Genomic DNA, 9538 nt, shown 5'->3' with positions numbered 1-9538 from the left:
GAGTCAGCAGTCAAGTTCAAATCTCTGCTCTGCTGCTTCCTATTGTATGATTTTGGACAAATATTAACTCCTCCATGTCTATACAAACCTTGGAATAATGTCACAGTGTAATAAAATTTATAAAAATAACAAAAACTTACGAATAGTAATTCCTATCTTACTATCTTTCAGAATTTTCATGAGGAGTAGAATTGATGAAATGTAATAAATACTCAACAAAAAAGTAGCCATTATGGAATTGAAATTTTTTCCTTCATTTGAAGATTCTTCTGGACCTACTCAGGTATTCATATAATTGTGTTCCATAAATTAATTTAAGAGTAGTCAAAAGTCCAATAAGAAACAAATAAGAAAGTCTAATATGAAAAAGTGATCAACCTCACTAGGAGTTAATGAATTTAAAATTTAAAAAATGAGGTACTATTTCATACCCACCAGACTTAACAAAAATTTCATCGGCCGGGACTCATTATCAAATTAACAAAGATGTATGGAATAAAAAATGCAGACACTGTTTATGGGAATGTAAAGAACCATCACTTTTCTAGGTGTTTTAAACTGTTCTCCAAAGTTGAATATCAGTATGACCTTATGAACTTTCTTTTTTTTTTAACATGTTTATTGGAGTGTAATTGCTTTACAATGTTGTGTTAGTTTCTGCTGTATAACAAAGTGAATCAGCTATATGAACTTTCAGTACTTCTAGGGAATCTCAGATATATGTAAAGAGAAGTTCATTATACAAGGATGTTCACTGCAATACTGGTTATAACTGTAAAGAAGTAGAAGTAAATAACTTATTGGAATGGATAAATGGATGTATATATCTATAGCATATTCATTACTGGGATTCTATTAGTTAGGAGTTAATAAGGCTGCACGTGGTAGAGAACCAACTACTGTACTTTAACCAAAAAGGGATTTTACTTTTCCCACTTAGTATGAAGTCCAGAGGTAGGACTACTTGTAGCTGCTATGGTAGGTAGCTCCACAAGGCCATCAAGAGTACAAGCTTCTACTTAGTATGATAATCTCTAGGTCCATCCATGTTGCTGCAAATGGCATTATTTCATTCTTTTTTATGGCTGAGTAATATTCCATTGTATATATGTACCACATCTCCTTTATCCATTCCTCTGTCAGTGGACATTTATGTTGCTTCCACCTCCTGGATATTATAAATAGTGCTGCAATGAACACTGGGGTGCATGTATCTTTTCAAATTATGGTTTTGTCTAGATATATGCCTAGGAGTGGGATTGCTGTATCATATAGTAGTTCTATTTTTAGTTTTTTAAGGAACCTCCATACTGTCTTTCATAGTGATTGTACCAATTTACATTTCCACCAGGAGTGTAGGAGGGTTCCCTTTTCTCCACACCCTCTCCAGCATTTATTGTTTGTAGACTTTCTGATGAGGGCCCTTCTGACCAGTGTAAGGTGATACCTCATTGTAGTTTTGATTAGCATTTCTCTAATAATTAACGACTTTGAGCATCTTTTCATGTGCTTTTTGGCTATCTGTACATCTTCTTTGGAGAATGTCTATTTAGATCTTCTGCCTAGTTTTTTTTTTTTTTGGTTTTTTTTGCGGTACGCGGGCCTCTCACTGTTGTGGCCTCTCTCATTGCGGAGCGCAGGCTCAGCGGCCATGGCTCACAGACCCAGCCGCTCTGCGGCATGTGGGATCTTCCCAGACCGGGGCACGAACTCGTCTCCCCTGCATCGGCAGGCGGACTCTCAACCACTGCGCCACCAGGGAAGCCCCTGCCTAGTTTTTGACTGAGTTGTTTGTTTGTTTTTTGATATTGAACTGCATGAGCTGTTTGTATATTTTGGAGATTAATCCCTTGTCCATTGCTTCATTTGCAAATATTTTCTCCCATTCTGTGGGTTGTCTTTTCCTTTTGTTATGGTTTCCTTTGCTATGCAAAGGCTTTTAAGTTTAATTAGAGCCCATTTGTTTTTTTTTGTTTTTATTTTCATTACCCTAGGAGGTGGATCCAAAAAGATATTGCTCTGATTTATGTCAAGGAGTGTTCTGCCTGTGTTTTCCTCTAAGAGTTTTATAGTATCTGGTCTTACATTTAGGTCTTTAATCCATTTTGAGTTTATTTTTGTGTATGGTGTTAGAGAGTGTTCTAATTTCATTCTTTCACATGTAGCTGTCCAGTTTCCCCAACACAACTTATTGAAGAGACTGTCTTTTCTCCATTTTATGTTCTTGCCTCCTTTGTCATAGATTAATTGACCATAGGTGCTGGGGTTTATTTCTTGGCTTTGTACCCTGTTCTATTGATCTATATTTCTGTTTTTGTGCCAATACCTAGAGATCATCATACTAAGTGAAGTAAATCAGACAGAGAAAGACAAATATCATATAATATCATTTGTATGTGGAATCTAAAAAGATGATACAATGAACTTATTTACAAACAGAAACAGATTCACAGACTTCGAAAACAAAGTTATGGTTACCAAAGGGGAAAGGTGGGGGCGGGGGAGGGATAAATTAGGAATTTGGGATTAACATACACACTACTATATATAAAATAATCAACAAGGACCTACTGTATGGCACAGGGAACTCTACTCAGTACTCTGTAATAACCTGTATGGGAAAAGAATCTGATAAAGAATGGATATATGTATATGAATAATTGAACCACTTTGCTGTACACCTGAAACTAACACAGCATTGTAAATCAACCATACCCCAATATAAAATAAAAATTAAATTAAAAAAAAAGAGTCCAAGCTTCTATACATCTTACTCTGCCATACCTAGCATGTAGCTCTTTTTCTGTGGTTACAAAATGGCTGCATTGCCACCATGAATCACATCCTCATCCTAGGTAGGAGAAAAGTAAAAAGAAAGAAACAAGGAGGAGAAGGCAGCTGAGGCATCAGATTTTCCAGAGCAATCCCAAGCAGACTTTGCTCAATGGCATTAGCTAGAAATTTAGCTGCAAGAAGCCTGGAAAATATTGCCTAATTTTTCAGGCACATGACTACATTGAAAAAAAAGTATGTTTCTCTTAGAAAGAAAAAAGGTGAGGCATGGTATTGGGTAGGCAACTGGCAGTGTCTGCCCCTTCATTTTAGAAGCCAAAAAAAAAAAAAAAAAAAGAACTTTATCCAGATTTATCAGTATCAATCTAGATAAATCTCAGAAGCACAATTTGAGTAAAAATCTAAGGAACAGAACACCATCCATGGAATGATACAGTTTATGTGATTTAAAAAAAGCCGCACACAAAATAATACTATCTGTTGTTTATGGATAGGTAGATATGTATTAAAAATGAAAAAACATGTCTGAGAAAGCTATACAACTTGGGAGAATAAAGAGGGGAATAAATCAGGGCTGGCTACAAAGGGGGTTTCAATTGTTTCTTTAATATATGATTTCTAAGTGAAAGTTCTAAAATTAGATAAAGGAAATATGAACATATTTATGGAATTATATATTTAAGAGTTTACTTCTCAGCTGAATTGAGTCTCATCTTCCAGGTGCCTAGCTGCAACGGTTTTCTGTTTTTGGAATCTTTTCTGTTCCAAACTTCTTAGATATGAAAGAATCGACCCTGAGGTGACAATTAATTAAATTGATATAATCATTTTCTGAGAATGAAATCTGTCATTTAAAACCCATAATAAATATTTTGAAGAGAAAAATAATAAGAAAACATAAATAGGGATTTGCTTTTGGCAATCTATTAAAATATTTAATTTCACGTAAGAATGAAATAGTTCCTTATGTTATCCAGCACCCTATGCACTCTGAAATTCTTAGGGAGGAAATTACAATGATGAAAACTAAATGGCATTTGATACAAGAATACAATTGGATTTTTTTCCAGTAATATATGTTGTATTGTAAAACTGTTATGAAAATGCATTGTTACATAGAATGGTCTGTAAAATTCTTTTCTAATTCCTAAACCAAGTTTAAAGCTTAAAATATTTACTGGCAGCAATGATGAGATGATAAAGGCCAGCATAATTGATAAAAGCATTTATTTATGTTGAGATTTACCCTTATAATTTCTACCATTTGTTTATACATTTATTCAATAAACTTTTATTAAACACCTTTTATATTTGAGGCCTTTGCCAGGTACTGGGAGTTCAGATACTACACAATTATTACTCTGGCATTTAAGAAGCTAATGGGGAACACAGACATGTAAAAAAATACAACAAAAGAATGAAAAAAAGTGTTAATAACAGAGTCAGAGGCCTATGACTGCCTTTGGGATGGAAAGATGGAAAACCTTAATTTATTTAATGACAGAATCAATCAGTCCAGACACCAGCAGGAAGTATATGGCACACCCAAAGCAGGATAATTTGAGATCAGTTAAATAAAGGACCATTCACAAGGTGTGGCCAGGGAATAAAGAAACTACAAGGCATAGTGGGTGCGAACCACTCCTAAGCTTAATGAGAGGAGAGAGAAGAAATGGTCAATCTCCTTCCCCCTTGGACCTCCTGCCAACACTCTCCATTGGCTGAATATAACCAGAAGTCATAGGGCCTGACCACTGATAGGTGTCGTGCATGTAGGTGACCCTTTTGGGAAAGAACATAGATGCGGAAGGGTGAAGATGGGCAAACACAATACCTGGCAGTATGGTTTTAGCTGTATAAGAATAAGAAGCTCAGTGAGAAACTTTGCAGTGGGCCAGTCTGCATCAGGAAACTGTGCAATTGTGAAAAGAAGAATGGAAGAGGAACTTTTGTTTCTAGGTTTAATGTGGCTGGAATTTAGGGAGTGTATTGTGTATTGGGGTGTGTTAGCGACATTAGGGAAGACAATCCCTCCTTTCTGTTTAGGGTGAAATGAGATGTCAAAACGAAATGGTCAAATTCTCTGAGTAATTTTGAAGTTTACATTCACTTTATGCCATGGCACTGTAGAATATTGTATTATATATTTCGGTTCTCTTTTTCTTTTTCGGCCCCCCTCCTGAATAGTCAGTTCTTGTGGTGGTTCTATTAACTATTGTAATTTCAATATAATTATGTAATGATAAGCATAGAAAATATGTCACAATAACAGTTGTAATACTAAATGACAGTATCTGTGCTTTCTACTAGTGACAGAGACAACTGAAGGAAATGTTAAAATTCACTTAGAGGCTAAGACAAATTGAGGTGTCATTTTTCCCATCCAGGTTTGGAACTATTGGTGGTCTGTGGACCTCACATTAAAAATTCCTGTTTTAAAACTCATTTGCAATATCTTTGAACAAATCAAGTGAATTTTACAATCATTAAATTCGCCAAACATAGGATGAGTGCACATCTCATGCCAAATATTGTGCTAAGAAGATACATAGTGAGGGAAATTTTTTTAACAGTTTAAAATTCTGTAGAAAAATGCAATTATCCTCACGACCAAAGATGTTAAAAAAAAAGATTTCATCTACTACTTCATGGAGATAATTCATAACACAGAGTGATACTCATGGAATCATATACTGAATTTAATGTAATAAAAAATACACAAACTGCTAAATTGCTACAATGAAAAATGTAACTTTTTTTTATGACAGAACTTTAGCCAATTATAGTCATTTTTAATTCTTACGATTGGATGCAAGTCATGCCTTGTTTCAGGGACCAGGCTGCGAAGACATTATCTTCCATTAAATGTTGCTACAGATCTACTACACTTAAACACTTTTGGTTGAAGTAAAATGTAAATAAAGACAAGTGCACATGACATAAATGTCCAGATCAAAGAATTTTCACAAACTGAATATGCTCGTGTAACCAGCACCCTGATTAAACAGCAGAATATGAAAGTACTCCACAAGCCCCCTCGTTATTCCCTCCCAGACAGTATGCCCTCCTCAATCTCCTTGACGCCTAACAGCATACATTCACTTTACCTGTTTTTGTATTTTTTTTATTGAAGTATAGTTGATTTACAGTGTTGTACCAGTGTCTGCTGTACAGCACAGTGACTCAGTTATACACATATAGACATTCTTTTATTACTATTCTTTTCCATTATGGTTTATCATAGGATATTGAATATAGTTTCCTATGCTACACAGTAAGATCTTGTTGTTTATCCATCCTAAATATACTAGCTTACATCTGCTAATCCCAAACTCCCAGTCCTTCCCTCCCCCACTGATTTTGTATTTTATGTCAATTGAATCACATAACATGTACTCTTTTGTACCTGGTTTCTTTCACTTAACATCATGCTTGTGTGATCAATGCATATTGCTATTTTGAACATTATTTATACTGATAGCTGCTGAGATTTCATTGAGTGAATATATTATTGATTTGTTCATCCTACAATTGATAGGGGTTTGGATAATATGAATAGCAGTGAGCATTCCGATGCATATCTTTTGATGACTATATATGAGCATTTCAATTGGGTATACACCCTGGAGTGGAATTACTGAGTTATATAAAGTGGATAAGTTCAGCTTTAAAAGATACTTCCAAATATTTTTCCAAAGTGATGGTAGCAATTTACACTTCTACCAGAGGTTCTAAGTTGCTCCAAATTCTAGTTAATACTTGGTATTTTCTATCATTTTAATTTTAGCCATTCTAGTGTATGTATGTAGTATGTTGTTTTGTGATTTTAATTTGATTTCCCATTATGGTCAATGAAGTTTATGATCTTTTCATGTGTTTATTGTTCATTTGGATATCTTCTTTTTTGAAGTATCTGTTCAAGAATTTGTCTTTTTATTGGGTTTTTCTCATTGTTAACATCATTTGTTGGATGTATGTATGGCAAGTATCCTTTCTCATCAGAGGGTTACCCTTTGCTCTGTTAATAGTATATTTTGGTGGAAAGATATTGTTAATTTTATTATAGTCCAATTTATCATTTCAAAAATTTATGGTTAGTACTTTTTGTGTCTTGTTAAAAAATATTTGCCTACATTTAAGGCCATTAAGATGTTCTGTATTTTCCTCTAAAATCTTTATTATTTTAGCCTTTTATATTTATGACTGCAGTTCATCTAGATTTTGTTTTCAGGTTTATTTGAAGTAGTTAACAAAATGTAGTTTTTCCACATGGATATCTAATTAACCTAGAACCAGATAAAAAAGAATTCCCCATTGTATCTCATGTAATCATAGAGTTTGTTTTTGTACTCATTCTGTTCCATTGGTTATTTTTTCTATCCTTGTGCTAAAACCACACTGTCTTAGTTGCTAGAGCTTTACACTAAGCCTTCATAAATGGTAGTATAAATTCTCTGGCTTTGTTCTTTTTCTTCAAGGTTTCTCAGGTGTGCTACTCTTTAAATCAGACAGAATAAAGAATTCTATTTCAGAGGATGGAGCAATCCAGACTAGACAACTATTTGGATGAAGAATTATATCAGCAGGCAGATAATCGTAGAGAATCCTTAATACGTCTGAGAGGGAACGATTCCTGTTGAAATCTTTAACTGGAATTGAGATAAAATGTGATATAGTAGGGAGCTCCCAGGCTTTGAATTCAAATTTGGTTTGGTGGAAAATGCAGTACTCACCAGGTTTCTGATTCAGATCCAGCAAATATTTACTTAGTACATACCGTATGCCAAGTGATAGTCTGTGCATTTCCGCTGCAGCAGATGATTAACTATATTAACTTCTATGATCCCCATTTTCCTCTTTCATAGGATAAAATATTATAAAGATATATTCTAACATCCTACAAAATTATATCTGTGTCTCATAAACTGATTAAGATTCTGTGGCCTTAAGCTACAGAAATTGACTCTGACCAAAATGGAATTTATTAGAGAGACACTGGATGACTCATAAAATCAATAAAAGTTTGAAGAAAAGGACGTTAAGAAGGATGAGGGTCAAGATAGCTCAAGAGAAGGAACTTATGGAGAAACTAAGTTACCTAAAAACAGAACCTGAGGCAAGATTTAAATGACAATAATTTATTGGAAGTTCAAATCCCAAGACAGAGAGAGAAAAAGGAAATGAGGCAGGAAAGGATGGGGAACAAATGTAAAGTTATGCATTACTGTGTGGCCACTATTTCATGATGGGTCACAGTTGACTGCTCAGTAGGTACATCCACTAAGCTATGTGGAATGGATGGCTGGATATTGCACGAAGCAACTGGGCCCCAGCCTTATGCAGTAAAGACACAGGAAATGTGCCTGCCAGCTCCATCCCATCTCTGAACGCCCACTGATCAAAGTTTATCCCAGAGGGAGACAGCTCCTTTACACTTCTAGATTGGATCACCCAGTCCCTTCAGCTGTCCTCCATGCCCTGGGGGACATATGCTACCTCTGAGCTCAGAAACGTCAAGAGGAGCCAGAACATGAGGCAGTGGGACCATGTGCCCTGCATGGAGTTAAGACCCTGGTAGCAACTGAGGTGGAACAAAGTAGCCAGGGGTCTAGAACATAGACGAGGTGGGAAGAATCTTAATGAGGCACATGCAATGGGTCCTAAATACATGGATTTGGGAGGCAGCAATTCTTGAGTAAGGGTTGCTGCATGGACAAAAATCAAACTAAGCTTAAATAACGAACAGATATATCCTTTGGTTTTTAGCTCATCAAAAGACTGCTCTTAATGGCTAAAACAAAAAAGGATGACAAGATTCAGTGATGGCAAGGATTTGCAGTAGCTGGAACTCTCATGTGTTGTTGATGTGAGTGTAAAATGGTACAGTCACTTTGGAAATGAGTTTGGCAGTTTTCTTTTTTCTTTTCATTGACTTACAACACTATGTTAGTTCCAGGTGTGCAACATAGTGATTTGAAATTTTTATACATTACAAAGTGATCACTGGGATAAGTATAATTACCATCTGTCACCATATAAAGTTATTACAATATTATTGGCCATATCCCCCAGGCTGTACATTTCATCCCCGTGACTCATTTATTTTGTAACAAAAAGTTTGTATCTCTTAATCTCCCTCACCTATTTGACTCATCCCTCCCCGCTTGCCCCTCTGGTAACCACCGGTTTGTTCTCTGTATCTATGAGTCTGTTTCTGTTTTGCTGTATTGTTCATTTGTTTTGTTTTTAGATTCCACATATAAGTGAAATCATACTGTGTTTGTCTTTCTCTGTCTGACTTATTTCACTTAGCACAATACCCTCTAGGTCCATCCATGTTGTCATATATGGTAAGATTTCTCTTTATGGCTGAGTAATATTCCATTCTGTCTATCTGTCTGTCTATCATCTATCTATCTCATATCTTCTTTATCAGTTATCTATCCATGGACACTTGAATTGCTTACATGTCTTGGCTACTGTTTTTCCAGGCCATCACTGTGTGTGTCTTTAGATCTGAAATGAGTCTCTTGTACGCAGTGGGTCTTGTTTTTTTTTTTTTTTTTTTTTTGCGGTACACGGGCCTCTCACTGCTGTGGCCTCTCCCATTGCGGAGCACAGGCTCCAGACGCACAGGCTCAGCCGCCATGGCTCACAGGCCCAGCCGCTCCGCAGCATGTGGGATCCTCCCGGGCCGGGGCACAAACCCATGTCCCCTGCATCGTCAGGTGGACTCTCAACCACT

Source organism: Hyperoodon ampullatus (genome assembly GCF_949752795.1).
Source record: "Hyperoodon ampullatus genome assembly, chromosome: 18".
In the NCBI taxonomy this organism is placed as follows: Eukaryota; Metazoa; Chordata; class Mammalia; order Artiodactyla; family Ziphiidae; genus Hyperoodon; species Hyperoodon ampullatus.
The sequence above is the reverse complement of the archived record's forward strand: the minus strand, read 5'-3'. Positions refer to the sequence as shown.